This window comes from Rutidosis leptorrhynchoides, chromosome 1, assembly GCF_046630445.1.
Source record: "Rutidosis leptorrhynchoides isolate AG116_Rl617_1_P2 chromosome 1, CSIRO_AGI_Rlap_v1, whole genome shotgun sequence".
Classification (NCBI taxonomy): Eukaryota; Viridiplantae; Streptophyta; class Magnoliopsida; order Asterales; family Asteraceae; genus Rutidosis; species Rutidosis leptorrhynchoides.
Window position 1 is genome coordinate 131697394 of NC_092333.1, and position 21695 is coordinate 131719088.

The window sequence follows — 21695 nt, forward strand, 5'->3', positions numbered from 1 at the left end:
CATAAAGCATAAGCACACTATATTACATATATTACACCACACGAATACAACTATCTTATTCCGACTCGCTTGTTTCTTCTTCTTCGGTTTTGGTTCGTTTTGCCAAGTTTCTAGGGATATATGATGTTCCCCTAATACGAGCTGTAATTTTTCACATTGGTTTAGAAAAACCTGGTGGTTTAGAGGTTCCCGGGTCATTGTTACAACTTAAGGACTTCGGGGGTTGACGATACATATAAAGTTCATCGGGGTTGGAATTAGATTTCTCTATTTTTATGCCCTTTCCCTTATTATTTTCTTTTGCCTTTTTAAATTCAGTTGGGGTAATTTCTATAACATCATCGGAATTCTCGTCAGAATCCGATTCATCGGAGAATTGGTAATCCTCCCAATATTTTGCTTCCTTAGCGGAAACACCATTGACCATAATTCGGTTGGTTGAGGATTTTCTTTTACTTAACCGTTTTATTATTTCCCCCACCGGTTCTATTTCTTCATCCGGTTCCGATTCTTCTTTCGGTTCCGATTCTTCTTCTGGTTCCGACTCTTCTTTCGGTTCCTCTTCGGGAACTTGTGAATCAGTCCACGAATCATTCCAATTTACATTTGACTCTTCATTATTATTAGGTGAGTCAATGGGACTTGTTCTAGAGGTAGACATCTATCACATAATATCAAACGCGTTAAGAGATTAATATATCACATAATATTCGCATGTTAAAAATATATAGTTTCCAACAAAATTTGTTAAGCAATCATTTTTCAAGTAAACACGGTCGAAGTCCAGACTCACTAATGCATCCTAACAAACTCGATAAGACACACTAATGCAAAATTCTGGTTCTCTAAGACCAACGCTCAGATACCAACTGAAATGTCCCGTTCTTATAGATTAAAAACGTTCCATATTAATTGATTTCGTTGCGAGGTTTTGACCTCTATATGAGACGTTTTTCAAAGACTGCATTCATTTTTAAAACAAACCATAACCTTTATTTCATAAATAAAGGTTTAAAAAACTTTACGTAGATTATCAAATAATGATAAGCAAAAATATCCTGTTTACACACGACCATTACATAATGGTTTACAATACAAATATGTTACATCGAAATCAGTTTCTTGAATGCAGTTTTTACACAATATCATACAAACATGGACTCCAAATCTTGTCCTTATTTTAGTATGCAACAGCGGAAGCTCTTAATATTCACCTGAGAATAAACATGCTATAAACGTCAACAAAAATGCTAGTGAGTTATAGGTTTAACCTATATATATCAAATCGTAACAATAGACCACAAGATTTCATATTTCAATACACATCCCATACATAGAGATAAAAATCATTCATATGGTGAACACCTGGTAACCGACATTAACAAGATGCATATATAAGAATATCCCCATCATTCCGGGACACCCTTCGGATATGATATAAATTTCGAAGTACTAAAGCATCCGGTACTTTGGATGGGGCTTGTTGGGCCCGATAGATCTATCTTTAGGATTCGCGTCAATTAGGGTGTCTGTTCCCTAATTCTTAGATTACCAGACTTAATAAAAAGGGGCATATTCGATTTCGATAATTCAACCATAGAATGTAGTTTCACGTACTTGTGTCTATTTTGTAAATCATTTATAAAACCTGCATGTATTCTCATCCCAAAAATATTAGATTTTAAAAGTGGGACTATAACTCACTTTCACAGATTTTTACTTCGTCGAGAAGTAAGACTTGGCCACTGTTGATTCACGAACCTATAACAATATATACATATGTATTAAAGTATGTTCAAAATATATTTACAACACTTTTAATATATTTTGATGTTTTAAGTTTATTAAGTCAGCTGTCCTCGTTAGTAACCTACAACTAGTTGTCCACAGTTAGATGTACAGAAATAAATCGATAAATATTATCTTGAATCAATCCACGACCCAGTGTATACATATCTCAGTATTGATCACAACTCAAACTATATATATTTTGGAATCAACCTCAACCCTGTATAGCTAACTCCAACATTCACATATAGAGTGTCTATGGTTGTTCTGAAATATATATAGATGTGTTGACATGATAGGTCGAAACAATGTATACGTGTCTATGGTATCTCAAGATTACATAATATACAATACAAGTTGATTAAGTTATGGTTGGAATAGATTTGTTACCAATTTTCACGTAGCTAAAATGAGAAAAATTATCCAATTTTGTTTTACCCATAACTTCTTCATTTTAATTCCGTTTTGAGTGAATCAAATTGCTATGGTTTCATATTGAACTCTATTTTATGAATATAAACAGAAAAAGTATAGGTTTATAGTCGGAAAAATAAGTTACAAGTCATTTTTGTAAAGGTAGTCATTTCAGTCGAAAGAACGACGTCTAGATGACCATTTTAGAAAACATACTTCCACTTTGAGTTTAACCATAATTTTTGGATATAGTTTCATGTTCATAATAAAAATCATTTTCTCAGAATAACAACTTTTAAATCAAAGTTTATCATAGTTTTTAATTAACTAACCCAAAACAGCCCGCGGTGTTACTACGACGGCGTAAATCCGGTTTTACGGTGTTTTTCGTGTTTCCAGGTTTTAAATCATTAAGTTAGCATATCATATAGATATAGAACATGTGTTTAGTTAATTTTAAAAGTCAAGTTAGAAGGATTAACTTTTGTTTGCGAACAAGTTTAGAATTAACTAAACTATGTTCTAGTGATTACGAGTTTAAACCTTCGAATAAGATAGTTTTATATATATGAATCGAATGATGTTATGAACATCATTACTACCTCAAGTTTAGTAGGTAAACCTACTGGAAGTGACAAGAAATGATCTAGCTTCAAAGGATCTTGGATGGCTTGAAAGTTCTTGAAGTAGGATCATGACACAAAAACAAGTTCAAGTAAGATTTTTACTCGAATTAAGATAGTTTATAGTTATAGAAATTGAATCAAAGTTTGAATATGAATATTACCTTGAATAAGAAAGATAACCTACTGTATATAACAAAGGTTTCTTGATCTTAGATGATTACTGGGAATGGATTAGAAAGCTTGGAAGTAAATTAGTAAACTTGAAGGGATTTTTGAAGTGTTCTTGAAGTGTTCTTCCTATGTTGATTATAGCTTGATTCTTGAAGTGATTTTTGATGAAGATGATGATCAACTACTGAAAAAATACGTTCATAATAGTGTGGGTGTGTTGAGAGAGAATTAGAAAGAGAATTGGAAGTGAAATGGAGTGAATGATGAGTGGTAATTGGTGAGTGGTGAGTGGGGTTAAAAGGAGTTCTAGTTAGTTGACTAGCTCATGGTAGAAGTTAAAATTGATTAGTCATACATGACATAATCAAGAGTGGAATCCCATGCTAGTTCCTATTGGTATATACCCATAGTAAGTACGTTTTGAAGCTGTGTATAATACGGGTAAAAATACGACTAGAATTCTTGATGAAAGAAAAGAATGGGAAAGTAACTGTAACCATTTTCGTTAAGTATGAGTGTTTTGATATATGTCTTGAAGTCTTCCAAAAGTATTTTAATACATCTAAATACACTACATGTATATACATTTTAACTGAGTCGTTAAGTCATCGTTAGTCGTTACATGTAAGTGTTGTTTTGAAACCTTTAAGTTAACGATCTCAATTAATGTTGTTAACCCATTGTTTATTATATCTAATGAGATGTTAAATTATTATATTATCATGATATTATGATATATTAATATATCTTAATATGATATATATACATTTAAATGTCGTTACAACGATAATCGTTACATATATGTCTCGTTTCGAAATCCTTAAGTTAGTAGTCTTGTTTATATGTATATACCTCATTGTTAATATACTTATGGAGATACTTACTTATCATAATCTCATGTTAACCATATGTATATCCATATATATATCGTCATGTCGTTTTTACAAGTTTTAACGTTCGTGAATCGCCGGTCAACTTGGGTGGTCAATTGTCTATATGAAACATATTTCAATTAATCAAGTCTTAACAAGTTTGATTGCTTAACATGTTGGAAACATTTAATCATGTAAATATCAATCTCAATTAATATATATAAACATGGAAAAGTTCGGGTCACTACAAAAGGGGCATATTCGGCTTCGATCATTCAACCATAGAATGTAGTTTCAATTACTTGTGTCTATTTCGTCAAAAATTTATAAAAAATAGCGCATGTATTCTCAGTCCCAAAAATATATATTGCAAAAGCATTTAAAAAGGGAGCAAATGAAACTCACGATACAATATTTTATTGTAAAAATATTTCATATGGCGAAACTGAACAATGCAGGGTTGGCCTCGGATTCACGAACCTATATTATTTACATATATGTTAACACTCATCTTTGTAATCGAACAAATATGTATATAAATTTATTAGTTATATCGTTTTTATGTTAATAACTTATATGTTCCATGTATTCATTTTATATATTTTAACTAAATAAGATATTAATTTTTGTTATGTTTTATATATTAAATATATTTATATATACATGTATATCATTTGTTTGTTAAAACAGTATTTTAATAATTCTAAGATAATATTTAAAATGCTATAATGATAATACTAGTATTAATAATAATGATAACATCAGTAGTTTTAATAAGACGGATAATTTAATAATAATGGTAATGAGATTATAAATTTTGATATTATTACATAATACCTAATAATAATAATAATTATAACAATCATATTACTAGTGGTACTCCTAATGATAATACTTTTATTATTAATAATAATAATAATAAGTCTAAAATGATACTAATATTAATATTTACAAAAATAATAATATTTTGTATTATTTTCATAATGCTATTAATAACAAACCTTTTTATCATCATGACAATAATGTTAAAGTTTTAGAATTACTAATAATATCATGAGTAATACTCATAGTAATAATAATAATAGATATAATACTTTTAATTATGATAATAATAATAATAATAATAACAATTATGTTACTTATAATAATATTTATAATGATAAATTGTATTATGTTCATAATAGTGTTAATAATAATAATAATAATGATCATAATTATAATAGTAACAATACATATGTTAATATTAGTAATAATAACAATAATACTAAGTAATGATAATAATGTAATAATAACAATTTTAACAATAAAATTAACACTAGCAATACAATCATAATAATAATAATAATAATAATAATAATAATAATAATAATAATAATAATAATAATAATAATAATAATAATAATAAAAATAATAATAATAAAAATAAGTTACTACCTCAAGAATTAGGCCTTTAAAAAAAATACAACGCTCTTGCCCGGACTCAAACCTGAGACCTCTCGCTACCCTGACATACCCATACACCATTACGCTGCTGCAACTTTTCTGATTATTAAACAAACCCGAATATATTTAACCAGTGTTTCTGTTATCTTCTTCTTCATATCATCGATTGACTCGACCCAATATCAAACCAAGTATAACCATAATTAATCCTTTTGGTTTTATTTAAAACATAAATGAAACATAAATATTTAGATTGAGTTTTAAATTCATTAACAACGAAAACAGAAAAAAATATTTTACACAGCCTCTGCTGCTACTGTTCTACGTTAAAAAAAAATTGATTTTGAAATTGAAACCTTTTTAGACAGAGATTCCTAAATGAAATACGCTCCTAAACCTTCCTAGAATCTATAACAATTATCAATTTAACTCAAACTAAAACAGACAACTCGAATTTTACTGAAGAACAAACGTTGACTTTTAAAGTTTTAAACTTTGACTCGAAAATTCGAAGTCGATATAACGAATTGGGATTTTTTATTTTGTAAAAAGTTTACATAAATCATTCCTAACAAAACGGCATTATTACATTTTGAAATTTAATTAAAAATCGAGCTTTGAGTAAAAATTTACATATACAGAGCAGTTTTTATGTTTCTCTCTCATTCTTACCTCTTCAATTCACGAATTGCAGCGTTTGATATAAATAATGTGATATTGGATGATTGCTACAGCCTTAAGATTCGATTTAATTTGTATTGTAGTTAAGATTGGGTCGACCGGTTTTTATTCAGGAAGAAAAATAGCACAAAAGTAGACAAAGACTTGAAACAGATTTTGTATCTGTTTTATTTGATTCTATTTAACGACTTGCATAAGATATAAAGGGAATAAAGCTTTGACAATGATGTGTAACAAACTGCATTAGGTTCATCTGGATATGTAATTCGAAGTCTTATTAATTAATGAATATAATTATATTAATAATATTAATAATACAAATTAATAATAATATTATTACTAATATTAATAAATTTATTTATAAAGATACTAATGATAATAAATGATAATAATAATAATATGATAATTTAATACCAACAATAATGATAATAAAAATATTAAGTTTAATAATAATTAATAATAATAATATCTATAATAATAAATATGATGATGTTTAATAATAATAGTTATAATGCTTATAAAAATAATAATAATATTAATGTAACAATTTACATGTATCAAAGTTTTATATCTACATATTATATTAAAATAATAATATTCATAATACTGATATTAATATTAATGTTATTATTAATTAGAATAATGAAAGTAATAATAATATTACTATAACACCTAAATTTTAACTTGTAATAAGGTTTCATATTTTAACCTTACATGTTATAAATTATTTAATACTTATGTTATATAATAACATATTTGAATATGTAATATTTGTATAATTTATATATAATACAATGTACATATATTATTAATTATATAGAATCATTCATATACATATACATTTTCATTCTAATAGCAACTTAGCTATTATATATATTATTTTACATTTTTAATTTTAATGTTTATATTAAATTTTATTATTTCCAGTTATTATTATATATATACTTACATTTATATTTACATATTTATTTACACACAATTTTTCGTGAATCGTCGGGCATGGTCAAAGATCAAATGTATACATGAACACAGTTCAAAGGTTTTGAGACTTTAACGTTACAGACTTCGCTTATCGTGTCGAACTTATAAAGATTAAGTTTAAATTTGGTCGGAAATTCCCGGGTCGTCACAGTACCTACCCGTTAAAGAAATTTCGTCCTGAAATTTGAGTGAGGTGGTCATGGCTAACAATAAAATTGTTTTCATGACGAATATGAGTTGATAAATAGAGTTTTATCATCATTGAGTAATTTGGATAAAATAACTCGATTACACGAAGAATATAAGTGAAGCTATCACAAAAGAGTGAAATGAGTAAATGTAGGTTCGACTTAACCGGTGACGTAATCACGGTTGATTTCCGGAATTCAAGGGATTTAAAGAAAATCTTCAAAATCTAAAAGATTTTATTCTCCAACGAATAAGGAAATTGAGATCTCTATAATTAAATACAGTGATCTACCTTGATTACTCTGTCTGATATACCCATTATAAATTAAACTTTTTCCGTCCCATTATTTTCACCATTTCTATACTTTCTTAGTTCATACATCCAAAAGATTGTGAAAATGCTTAATCCCGTTATAATCCTTGATATTTTTTCTAATTATCATTTCTGTCATCCTTCTTTTCAATCTTCCACCAGAAAAATCTGTTTACCTCTACTATTACCTTGGGTGATACTATTCTTAATTATACCGTGTCTTTATATTGCTATTCGTATTAATATCCACAGTTTGTAACCTCCGTGTTGTTATTGGGATTTATATTTTCTCTTAAATTTTGGAGCTCTTTGCCTTTTTATTCTCTTCTCGCCCTCTAGTAAAGCGAGTAATGGTCCAGAATTCGTAAGTATGGAGTTTCGAATGAACATGATTAATATTTTTAACATATAAATTGTAAGAGCACGATCTTGATTGGTTAAATTACCAGAATTCAAGAGAAAAGATAGAACTATCAGGAAAATATGTTCTTGATATATTTAGAGATTAGATAGAATTGTAAGAGTCATGTAACATGGCACATGATGACGTTATAATATGTGAATCATCACGTCCCATTAGAAACTCAGCATGACTTACTGTAATATAATCACGTTGATCAAGTGTCATTATATTATACTAACTCATGCATCAGTTCCCAACATTACTTCAATATCATTCATATTTTAATTTCGAATAATTCAGAATTTAAAAAACGAAAACAGTTTCCATTCTGATGTAACGCTGATATCGTGAAGAGATAAATGGCTTCGAATAAGAATAGCTATGAAATTATCTTCAGAAATATCGAGGATATTTATAATAGAAGATACGATAATATCTTAGAATTTTAGAATCAAACGGTGATGAAGAAATTCATTCATAATGATTTAGAGCGACTAAGGAGCAAGGTGTTCGCTAAAGATTTCATCAGAATCAGAATCATCAGGATTCTTTATGTACAAGTTTAGTCCTTGTGATTTGTCCACAGCCTCCTTCATAATTTCGCATAATCCGCTTTTTGGTACTAAATTTTCTATTGAGCGTTTCCAACACTCCATTCTTTATCATCATACTTTCGATGGTTAAGGTCGTTTATGGTTGTCTACCGTTTCTGCTGCTTCATTTTGCTTTTTCAAATTTTGGAGTATTGATTCGTAGACTGGGTGCTTTTCAAAATTTCAGAATTGAAGATCATAATTCTAGGAGATAAATGTTGTATGTATACATATAACTGTTGATGTAGAAATACTGCGAGATTTAAAATATTGATTAGTGATTCTCGATAATTGGTATGGCAATCCTCGTTACAAGATGCGGATGATTATAAGATTGGGTTTTAATAAACAAATATAATGGTTTTTCGGAGAGAGACTTAAGCCAATGAGTAATGAAGTTGTTGGTAAGTTTACTGTTAATGTGGTGAGATATAAACGGTTCTTCGGTAGCGATGATGAAAGGCAAACCTATATATCAAAGTTATAATAAGACTTATTCGAATGAAAAGTCGAAATTGATTTGCTGAAGCTGTGACAAAATTGGCTAATTTGGAGAGGGATTGTATAGTTATTTTCGGTAATAACAATGCCAAAAGAGCTAGCACATATACATGTTAAACGTTTACCCAGGTTCCGAGTGTTTTCAGGTACATAACTATATGCATAAATCTTTCCTTCTTTAGATGAGATGCAGTTAGTTCATTCTCTCGATTGAGGTGTTTTCAAGAATTATGAAAGGTTTGAACGCAGATTATAATCGTCAAGATACAAATGAGGTTTAAGATGAAATCAAGTGGCAGACTTGAAGAATTGTTTAGTTTCATATGTTATAATCAATATTTTAATCCATTTTAATTGTCCAATGTTGGTAGTTCACAGTCATTAGTCCACAGTTAATAATTCAATAATTCATATATAATTTAATATATAATATTCGAATTAATTAATACGTATCGTGACCCATTGTATACATGTCTCAGACTCGATCACAACTCAAAGTATATATATTATTGCAGAATCAACCTCAATCCTGTATAGCTAACTCAAGCATTACTGCATATAGAGTGTCTATGGTTATTCCAAATAATATATATAGATGCGTCGATATGATATGTCAAAACCTTGTATATGTGTCCCGATATTTAAAATGCGTAAATAACAGTATTTAAATGACGATAAATAAAGTGCGTAAAATAAATAACAGAAATTAAATGACGATAAATACAATTGCGAGAATTAAATTACGATAAAATAAATTACGATAATTAAAATGTAATAAGGAATTAACAGTTAGCTAGGATTTTGTTAGCGTGGATTCTTAACAAAATTTCTCATAGTTAATTTGTTTGTTTCTAACAAATTTTATTTTGTCAAATGTTTTCTTCATTATGCCACTTGTTGGATTATGATAAGTCAAAATCCAAATATGAAATTGAATGAAAGTGGTTATTCTGTGGTGAACGGATTCGTGTATCTGTGGATGCAAGTAGGATAGTAAATGACTGTTGAATCAGCTTCGAAGAATGTACAGTGTAACTTATTAATGTGCAATCTAAATATTCCTCGGGTATTACCTACCCGTTAAAATAATTTCACCATTAACAGTTTGTACAAGAGAATTTTTAATTACAATCTTTATGAAAACATATATACATATATATTTTCTTCAGATGTAATCATAGATTTAATGAATTAATATGATATTAATCTCATTTGATTTTACCGTTAGAACAAGAATATATAATCTCTAAAACATTAGAGATTACATAATCTCCATGTCGAACAAAGATCAATAATGTATACATAATGAGATGTTGAGGCATGGATTGTTAATACTTGGGTTGTTGGTAGTACTGGTATTGATGTTGGTGCCGGTGATATTGTTGAAGCTGGTACATTTTGCACCATATTTTCCAAATTGATTACTCGAGCGCGAAGTTCGTTGACTTCTTCTATTATTCCGGGATGATTGTCGGTCGGAACGAGCGGATGAATAAGATCTAGAATTTGAGATAATATAAAGTCTTGACGGGATACTCTGGAAATGAGAAACAAAATGGTATTACGAACAGGTTCGTCGGTAAGTGCTTCAGGTTCTTCGCCAAGATGGGAATGTGGTGGATGGAAGGGATCACCTTCTTCTTGTCTCCAATGATTAAGTAGGCTACGAACCCATCAGATGAATTGGGGACGGCTGATTGGTTGATTTATTCTGGTGGCACTACTTTCGGAGTTTAGATGAAACTCCATATCGGAATCCGAGGGACTTGAACTAGTAGCGAATTCCATTTCGTACGATTGAATAAAGGATTTTTCGATATGAAATGATTTTTGGATATCGGATGATATTCTAATTACATAGAATACCTATAATTAGTATAGAAGATCCCGTAGATTACAGAGGGAATTAAAGAAAACGTATCAGATAAAGTCTACAGTAACAGATACGCTAAGATATGGATTAACAGGTACGCTAAGATATGAATTTTTGTCTATACACTATTCATGCAATCAATGCAATGAGATGTGTCTAGACTTAAGAATGATAAGCAGGTAATTTCCTAAGGATGATAAGTAGGTAATTTTCGACACAAAATGATAAGCAAAACTTTTGACATGCAGACACGGTCGAAGTCCAGACTCACTAATACATCCTAACGACTTATCAGTTAGACACACTAATGCAGACCTGGTTCGCTAAGACCACCGCTCTAATACCAACTTTAATGACCCGTCCTAATCCATCTGGAAAAATACATTACATTTGGTTACATCGCGAGGTACTTGACCTCTATATGATACATTTTACAAACATTGCATTCGTTTTTAAAAGACAAACTTTCATTACATCGAAAGTTGATGGCATGCATACCATTTCATAATATATATCCAACTATAATTGACTTAATAATAATCTTGAAGAACTCGACGACTCGAATGCAACGTCTTTTGAAATGTGTCATGAATGACTCCAAGTAATATCTCTAATATGAGCAAATGCACAGCGGAAAATTTCTTTCATACCTGAGAATAAACATGCTTTCAAGTATCAACCAAAAGGTTGGTGAGTTCATTAGTTTATCATAATCATTCATTTACATCATTTTAATAGACCACAAGATTTTCATTTCCATTTCTCATAAAAATACGTCCCATGCATAGAGACAAAAATAATCATTCATATGGATTGAACACCTGGTAACCGGCATTAACAAGATGCATATAAGTATATCTCCTATCATTCTGGGACATCCATCGGACATGATAAAACAACATCAAAGTACTAAATCATCCGCAACCATGGATGGGGTTTGTTAGGCCCAATAGATCTATCTTTAGGATTCGCGTCAATTAGTAGATCAGTTTACTAATTCTTAGGCTACCAAGCAAAAAGGGGCATATTCGGCTTCGATCATTCAACCATAGAATGTAGTTTCAATTACTTGTGTCTATTTCGTCAAACATTTATAAAAAACAGCGCATGTATTCTCAGTCCCAAAAATATATATTGCAAAAGCATTTAAAAAGGGAGTAAATGAAACTCACGATACAATATTTTGTAGTAAAAATATTTCATACGGCGGAACTGAACAATACAGGGTTGGCCTCGGATTCACGAACCTATATTATTTACATATATGTTAACACTCATATTTGTAATCGAACAAATATGTATATAAATTTATTAGTTATATCGTTTTTATGTTAATAACTTATAATTATATGTTCCACGTATTCATTTTATATATTTTTAACTAAATAAGATATTAAGTTTTGTTATGTTTTATATATTAAATATATTTATATATACATGTATATCATTTGTTTGTTAAAACAGTATTTTAATAATTCTAAGATAATATTTAAAATACTATAATGATAATACTAGTATTAATAATAATGATAACATCAGTAGTTTTAATAAGATGGATAATTTAATAATAATGGTAATGAGATTATAAATTTTGATATTATTACATAATACCTAATAATAATAATAATAATAATAATAATTATTATTATTATTATTATTATTATTATTATTATTATTATTATTATTACAATCTTATTACTAGTGGTACTCCTAATGATAATACTTTTATTAATAATAATAATAATAAGTCTAAAATGATACTAATATTAATTTTTACGAAAATAATAATAATTTGTATTATTTTCATAATGCTATTAATAATAAACCTTTTTATCATCATGACAATAATGTTAAAGTTTTAGAATTACTAATAATATCATGAGTAATACTCATAGTAATAATAATAATAGATACAATACTTTTAATTATGATAATAATAATAATAACAATTATGTTACTTATAATAATATTTATAATGATAAATTGTATTATGTTCATAATAATGTTAATAATAATAATAATGATCATAATTATAATAGTAACAATACATATGTTAATATTAGTAATAATAACAATAATACTAAGTAATGATAATAATATTTGTATTAATAACAATTTTAACAATAAAATTAACACTAGCAATACAATCATAATAATAATAATAATAATAATAATAATAATAATAATAATAATAATAATAATAATAATAATAATAATAATAATAATAATAATAATAATAATAATAATAATAATAATAATAATAATAATAATAAGTTACTACCTCAAGAATTAGGCCTTTAAAAAAATACAACGCTCTTGCCCGGACTCGAACCTGAGACCTCTCACTACCCCGACATACCCATAAACCATTACGCTGCTGCAACTTTTCTGATTATTAAACAAACCTGAATATATTTAACCAATGTTTCTGTTATCTTCTTCTTCATATCATCGACTGACTCGACCCAATATCAAACCAAGTATAACCATAATTAATCCTTTTGGTTTTATTTAAAACGTAAATGAAACCGAAATATTTAGATTGAGTTTTAAATTCATTAACAACGAAAACAGAAAAAAATTATTTTACACAGCCTCTGCTGCTACTGTTCTACGTTAAAAAAAATGATTTTGAAATTGAAACCTTTTTAGACAGAGATTCCTAAATGAAATATGCTCCTAAACCTTCCTAGAATCTATAACAATTATCAATTTAACTCAAACTGAAACAGACAACTCGAATTTTACTGAAGAACAAACGTTGACTTTTAAAGTTTTAAACTTTGACTCGAAAATTAGAAGTCGATATAACGAATTGGGATTTTATATTTTGAAAAAAATTTACATAAATCATTCCTAACAAAACGACATTATTACATTTTGAAATTTAATTAAAAATCGAGCTTTGAGTAAAAATTTATATATACATAGCAGTTTTTTTTGTTTCTATCTCATTATTACCTCTTTTATTCACGAATTGCAGCGTTTGATATAAATAATGTGATATTGGATGATTGCTACAACCTTAAGATTCGATTGCATTTGTATTGTAGTTAAGATTGGGTCGATCGGTTTTTATTCAGGAAGAAAAATAGCACAAAAGTAGACAAAGACTTGAAACAGATTTTGTATCTGTTTTGTTTGATTCTGTTTAATGACTTGCATCAGATATTAAGGGAATAAAGCTTTGATAATGATGTGTAACAAACCGCATTAGGTTCATCTGGATATGTAATTCGAAGTCTTATTAATTAATGAATATAATTATATTAATAATATTAATAATACAAATTAATAATAATTATATTACTAATATTAATAAATTTATTGATAAAGATACTAATGATAATAAATGATAAAAATAATAATATGATAATTTAATACCAACAATAATGATAATAAAAATATTAAGTTTAATAATAATTAATAATAATAATATCTATAATAATAAATATGACAATTTTTAATAATTATAGTTATAATGCTTATAAAAATAATAATAATATTAATGTAACAATTTACATGTATCAAAGTTTTATATCTACATATTATATTAAAATAATAATATTCATAATATTGATATTAATATTAATGTTATTATTAATTAGAATAATGAAAGTAATAATAATATTACTATAACACCTAAATTTTAACTTGTAATAAGGTTTCATATTTTAACCTTACATGTTATAAATTATTTAATACTTATGTTATATAATAACATATTTGAATATGTAATATTTGTATAATTTATATATAATACAATGTACATATATTATTAATTATATAGAATCATTCATATACATATACATTTTCATTCTAATAGCAACTTAGCTATTATATATATTATTTTACATTTTTAATTTTAATGTTTATATTAAATTTTATTATTTCCAGTTATTATTATATATATACTTACATTTATATTTACATATTTATTTACACACAATTTTTCGTGAATCGTCGGGAATGGTCAAAGATCAAATGTATACATGAACACAGTTCAAAGGTTTTGAGACTTTAACGTTACAGACTTCGCTTATCGTGTCGAACTTATAAAGATTAAGTTTAAATTTGGTCGGAAATTCCCGGGTCGTCACACCAGGAGTCTGATCAGACCCCGAAAAACAGTTAACAAATGCTCCGGTGGAATTCTTGGTGCTTGATGCTTATCACGATTCTCATCCTTGATGCTTGTAGCTTCAAGTGTTTTATGTGTTAGCATCACTTTGACCAAGATTCAACCATCAACACACAAAATGTTAAGAATAAGTAAGAATACAACTCACGTAAGAGTTTTAGAAGGATGATGAACCAAGGTTACATCATATTCTTAGTCGTAACACAAACACAAATTCTATCTACAACAAAAGCTACAAACTTTCATTCAATCAAACAAACAAGACATAAATTTGACCAAACAAAGTAATGGAACCCTAAGCTAGAGAGCTTGGACCCTTTTCACAAAAGTTTTGAGATTACAAAGCTAGAAAGCTTGAATCTTGATTGTTCTTGAAGATCCTTGAAGCATGAAGCTAGATCTTCAAGTTACATGAAGACCATAAACACAAGTTTTGATCTTTATAACAAAATAAAGAGATCATAAGTTAGAAAACTTAGATCCAACAAAATTAATGAAGATTCAAAGCTAGAAAGCTTGAATCTTGATTGTTCTTGAAGATACTTGAAGATGAAGCTAGATCTTCAAGTTACATGAAGATCATAAACACAAGTTTTGATATTTATAACAAAATAAAGAGATCATAAGCTAGAAATCTTAGATCTAACAAAGTAAGTGAAGATTCAAAGCTAGAAAGCTTGAATCTTCCATGTTCTTGAAGGATTCAAATCAAAGTTTGAATCTACAAGATATAACAAGATCAAGAAGCTAAAAATCTTGATCTTCACATGATGATGATGATGTCGTGGCTAGGAGAAGAAGAAGAAGAGAAAGAAAATTTAAAACTTACACTTTTAGAGTGAGAAAGACTAGAGAGAAAATAAGAGAGTAAGTGTGTGTAAATTGTGAATGAGATCAAATGTAAAATGGTAGGAAATAGCTTGGTATTTATAGGAGATGGGGGTGGTGGGGAGGCCCTTAAGCCATCGGTTTTGGGGGGAACAAAGGGGGGACAACTTTTACTTTTTGGTTAATGGTGGTGTAAAGTTGGTGCTTATGTTGGGATCCCATGCAACATTAGTGATAATGGTTAACAAAAATGCTAGTATGTTGGCTCTTATAAATGGGAATTTGTCTTACATATAAATGGGTCATAATCCATTAATAATTGGGCTAATTAAATAGTCCACTAGCTAGAGTAGGGTGGGCTAAAGTCCAACAAGGTAGAAAGTCCAACAAGACTAACTAGTAAGCAAAAGTAAATTACTTAGCAAAATTAAGCATCCAAAAACCCAAGTAATTGTCATTCTAAAATAACAATTAGTGTTTCATAGTCATAATATTCCGATTATGACCAAAGTCAAACGTGTACCGACAAACATATCACGTTCTCAACGTCAAGTGACACTAACGGTCATAAAAGCATTCGGGGATCAAGTTAAGTAACCTATGTACTTAATAACATGTTTTAATATATAAATGAAAGCAACCAATATGTAGTAAGATCCCAAAATATAATATAGCTCAGTACACACAAATACGCAGTTTCGTGAAAGCATAAAGCACAAAAGCAAGTCGAAAAGGCGGGTCGTTACATTACCCACCTGTTAATGAAAATTTCGTCCCGAAATTTTAAGCTGAGGTAGACGGTAGAGTTGTGAAGAGGTGAGGATATTTCTGCTTCATTTGATCCTCTCGCTCACAAGTAAACTCGGGTCCTCGTTTTGTATTCCATCGGACTCGGACGATCGGAATCTTGTTGCATTTCAAGGTTTTGACCTCACGGTCCATAATTTCAACAGGTCTTCCACGAAGTGGAGTTTGTCATCAATCGTAAGCTCCTCAAGAGGTATGATAAGTTCTGGTTCAGCAAGACATTTCCTCAGATTCGACACGTGGAAAGTGGGGTGAACAGCACTCAACTGAGTCAGGAGATCCAAACGGTAAGCAACGGGTCCAACACGCTCCAAAACTTCAAAAGGACTAATGTATCGCGGATTCAGCTTCCCACGCTTTCCGAAACGGATTACACCTTTCCAAGGTGAGACTTTCAACATAACGTGGTCACCGACTTGAAATTCGCGATCTTCACGTTTAAGGTCAGCATAGCTCTTTTGACAATCACGGGGAGTCTTGAGTCTCGCTTGAATTTGGACAATCTTCTCGGTTGTCTCGTGGACGAGTTCGGGTCCGGTGAGTTACTTTTCACCTACTTCGGCCCAACAGATAGGAGAACAACATTTGCGGCCATACAAGGCTTCGAAAGGTGCGGCCTTAATGCTTGTGTGATAGCTATTGTTGTAAGAGAATTCAGCTAAAGGCAAATGCTTCTCCCAAGCCTTTCTGAAATCAATTATACAAGCACGCAACATGTCCTCCAGGGTTTGAATCATGCGTTCGCTCTGTCCGTCGGTTTGCGGGTGATACGCCGTACTCATATCTAAATGTGTTCCCAACGCTTCTTGCAAGGAACGCCAAAATCTTGAAGCAAAACGAGTGTCTCGATCTGAAATGATCGACAAGGGTACACCGTGGCGAGATACAACTTCCTTTATGTATAGCTGCGCCAGTCTCTCCATCGTATCAGTTTCCTTCATGGCTAGAAAGTGTGCAGATTTGGTAAGACGGTCAACGATAACCCAGATGGTATCATAACTGCCTACCTTCTTCGGTAGCTTCGTGATGAAGTCCATTGTTATTCCTTCCCACTTCCATTGCGGGATTTCGGGCTGCTGAAGTAATCCGGATAGCCTCTGATGTTCGGCTTTGATCTTGGAACATGTTAAACACTTTCCAACATAAGTTGCAACATTCTTCTTAAGGTTTGGCCACTAATACTGCTCCTTGAGATCGTGGTACATCTTACCAGCTCCTGGATGAATCGAATACCTTGACTTATGGGCTTCGTCTAGAATAAGGCTTTGTAAATCCCCATATCTAGGCACCCAGATTCTTCCGGCAAAGTATCGAAGTCCAGTCTCCTTAACCTCGAATCAAGAGACGAGAATGTTCAAGTGCTCATGAGAAATATTCTCCTCTTTGAGAGCCTCCTCTTGAGCTACATGGATTTGGCTATTGAGATTTGTATGAATGGTGATGTTCAAGGCTCGGACACGAAGAGGTACCATTCTCTCCTTTTGGCTCAAGGCGTCAGCTACCACGTTTGCCTTGCCAGGATGGTAACGAAGTTCACAATATAGTCATTCAGCGTATCGATCCATCGACGCTGTCTCATGTTCAACTGCTTCTGATCAAAGATGTGTTGGAGGCTTTTGTGATCGGTGAAGATAGTACTCTTGGTTCCATAAAGATAGTGTCTCCACAGTTTAAGCGCAAAGACGACAGCTCCAAGCTCGAGATCCTGCGTGGTGTAGTTTCGCTCGTGAATCTTCAGTTGTTGGGAGGCGTAAGCAATAACCTTCTTTCGTTGCATCAATACACACCCAAAGCCTTGTCGGGAGGCATCGCAATACACAACGAAGTCATCACTACCTTCAGGAATGGATAGAATAAGTGCGGTGGTTAACTTCTACTTCAGGGTTTGGAATGCCGACTCTTACTCGGGTTCCCAAACGAACTTCTTCCCCTTATGAGTTAACGCAGTCAAAGGACGCGCAATCAAAGAGAAACCTTCGATGAATCTTCGATAATAACCGGCGAGGCCTAAGAACTGGCAAATATGAGTAGGAGTAGTGGGGGTTTCCCACTTACTGATGGCTTTGATCTTCGCGGAATCAACTTTGATACCCTGATCACTCACAATATGACCAAGAAATTGAACTTCCTTCAACCAAAATTTACACTTGGAGAATTTGGCATAAAGTTGCTCTTGTCTCAAGAGTTCCAACACTAGTCGAAGATGTTGCTCATGTTCTGCTTCACTTCTGGAGTAAACGGGGATAACGAACTTGTCCAAGTACGGCTTGCATACGCGATTCATGAGATCCATAAACACGGCAGGTGCGTTGGTTAAACCGAATGGCATCACAAGAAACTCATAATGACCATAACGGGTTCTAAATGCAGTCTTCATCACATCGCTCTCCTTCACCCTCAACTGGTGATAACCTGATCACAAATCGATCTTGGAATAAACGCTGGATCCTTGCAGCTGATCGAAAAGATCGTCAATCCTGGGAAGGGGATACCGATTCTTAATCGTCAACTTGTTCAGCTCACGATAATCGATACACATGCGGAAAGATCAGTCCTTCTTCTTCATGAACAAAACAGGTGCGCCCCAAGGCAATGAACTCGATCGGATAAAGCCACAGTCTAGCAGTTCCTGCAGTTGACTCTGCAACTCTTGCAGTTCAGAAGGTGCTAGTCGATAAGGTGCGCGAGCTACAGGTGCAGCTCCCATCACTAGATCGATCTGGAACTCCACTGATCTCGTCGGCGGTAATCCAGGCAACTCTTCTGGAAAGACGTCAGGAAACTCGTTCACAACTCGCACATCATCCACGCTCTTCTCCTCAGTTTCTAACTTCTTCACGTGTGCTAAAACAGCAAATCTCCCCTTTTTCATAACCTTTTGTGCCTTTTGTGCCTTCATGCAACTAATAAGGTTCAGCTTCAGGCTATATCTCTCTTCATAGACAATTAGTGGCTCACTATCTTCGCGAGGTATACGAAGAATCTTCTCTCCACAGATAACTTCGGCTCTTACCTTGGACAACCAGTCCATACCGACTGTCACATCAAAACTTCTCAACTTAATGGGTATCAAATCAATCTCAAAATCCACACCAGCTAAGTTAAAAATACCTCCTCGGCCAATTTGGTCAACTTTCTCAAGTTTTTCATTGGCTACCTCAACAAGCATACTCTCCTCTAAAGGTACTAATGACCAATCTACCTTAGAGAAAAAGTGTCTATCTACATAACTCCTATTGGCACCAGTATCAAACAAGATAGAAGCTAATAGGTTATTGATTGTAAATGTACCTGTAACCAAGTCAGGATCCTCGCGGGCATCTCTGGCGTTCATGTTAAAAACTCTTCCACGTGCTGGGCCTCCATCCTTCTTCTTGTTGGGAAATTCATTCCTAAAGTGGCCCTGCTGACCGCACTCATAGCACTCCCTCGGTCCATTCGGGTTTGTCCTCACAGCTGGGGTGGTGACCTTACAATCTCTGCCGATGTGTTCAGGTTCCTCCAGTCGTTGTTTCCCTTAAAATTCTCATTCCTCTTAGCTGGGTTCTGGTCAAAACTTCCTCCCTTGTTGTCGTCCCACTTACGTTTCCCATTACTGGCTCCCGATTCTCATTTCACCTTCTCTGGTTCCTGGCGGGTAAATTGATTCATCAGGGTGTGTGCCATGCACATAGCTTTCGAGACATTTGCTGGTTTTGAAGAAGTGACATTTCCTTGAATGTCCTTGGAGAGTCCCCACAGATACCGTTCCATTCTCTTGTACTCAAGCGTAACCATCATGGGGTACATCAACGCCAACTCCAAGTACCTTCGGTTATAGCCATCAAGGTCAGTCCCTACAACCTTCAGTTCCCAAAACTCCGCTTCCATTTTCTGAACTTCGGTTCTGGGGCAGTATTCCTCGATCATAGCCCTCTTAAGCTCCTCCCATGGTGTAGCGTAAGCTTCGACGATTCCCTGAGCCTGGGCGAATGTATTCCACCAAGTCAAAGTGCCATCCAATAGCGTGCAGGATGCGAACTTGGTCTTATTCCCTTCGGAGCAATTACTCACATGGAACACAGATTCCAACTTATCAACCATCTCGTCAGCCCAACTGGCTCTTCTGTTCTGCTAAAATTGTGAGGTTTGCAACTCTGAAATTCCTTATAAGTACACCACTTCAAAACAGCTAGGTTAGCCGGTGGAGCTGGAGCAGGGTTGGCATTCGCTATAGCCGCGGCTACTCGAGTAGCTATCATCTCCTCGATCTGAACTGCGGTGGGGATTTCTCGCGTACCTCTTCCGTTAACCATCGATCTTCCAAACAAAATTTCGACTTAAGTCAAAATCCATCAATCAATAAGCGAGAGCATCATAGCATAAGGCAAACAACACGGAAACAACACGGTGCACGATAACTAAGCATGTCAAACAGTAGCAGATAGCACAAAAGCCAACATGCAATAACTTAAAGTAAGTACCGCACAATAATTTAAACAGCAGAAATTCCATTCATAATAAGAGATAATTTCATACAACGGCATGAGGTTTGTACAATACATAAACGAAAAACAGGAAACTACCAACTGGATACATAAAGAAATCTAATACAACAGTCCTAGGGCGAGGGTGGGTAAATGATGTCCATCAGGTGGGATACCTGGTCCTCGAGCTCAGTTACCCGAGCACAGAGGGCATGCACTTCCCTCGTTAGTTCCTCGATGACGGGGGATGCTGGTGGGGCAGGCGGGGCAGGTGGTGCAGATGGTGCAGATGATGCAGATGTAGACGGCACAGTGCGGGTGACCTTACATGAAAGGACCCGTTCATATACATTATAAACGATTCACAATAGTTAATTTCATTGCGAGGTACTTGACCTCTAAATGATACATTTTTACAAACATTGCATTCGTTTTTAAAAGATAAACTTTCATCATATCTAAAGTTGACGACATGCATACCATTTCATAATATATCCCACTAATTGACTTAATAATAATCTTGATGAACTCAATGACTCGAATGCAACGTCTTTTGAAATATGTCATGAAGAACTCCAAGTAATATCTCTATAATGAGCTAATGC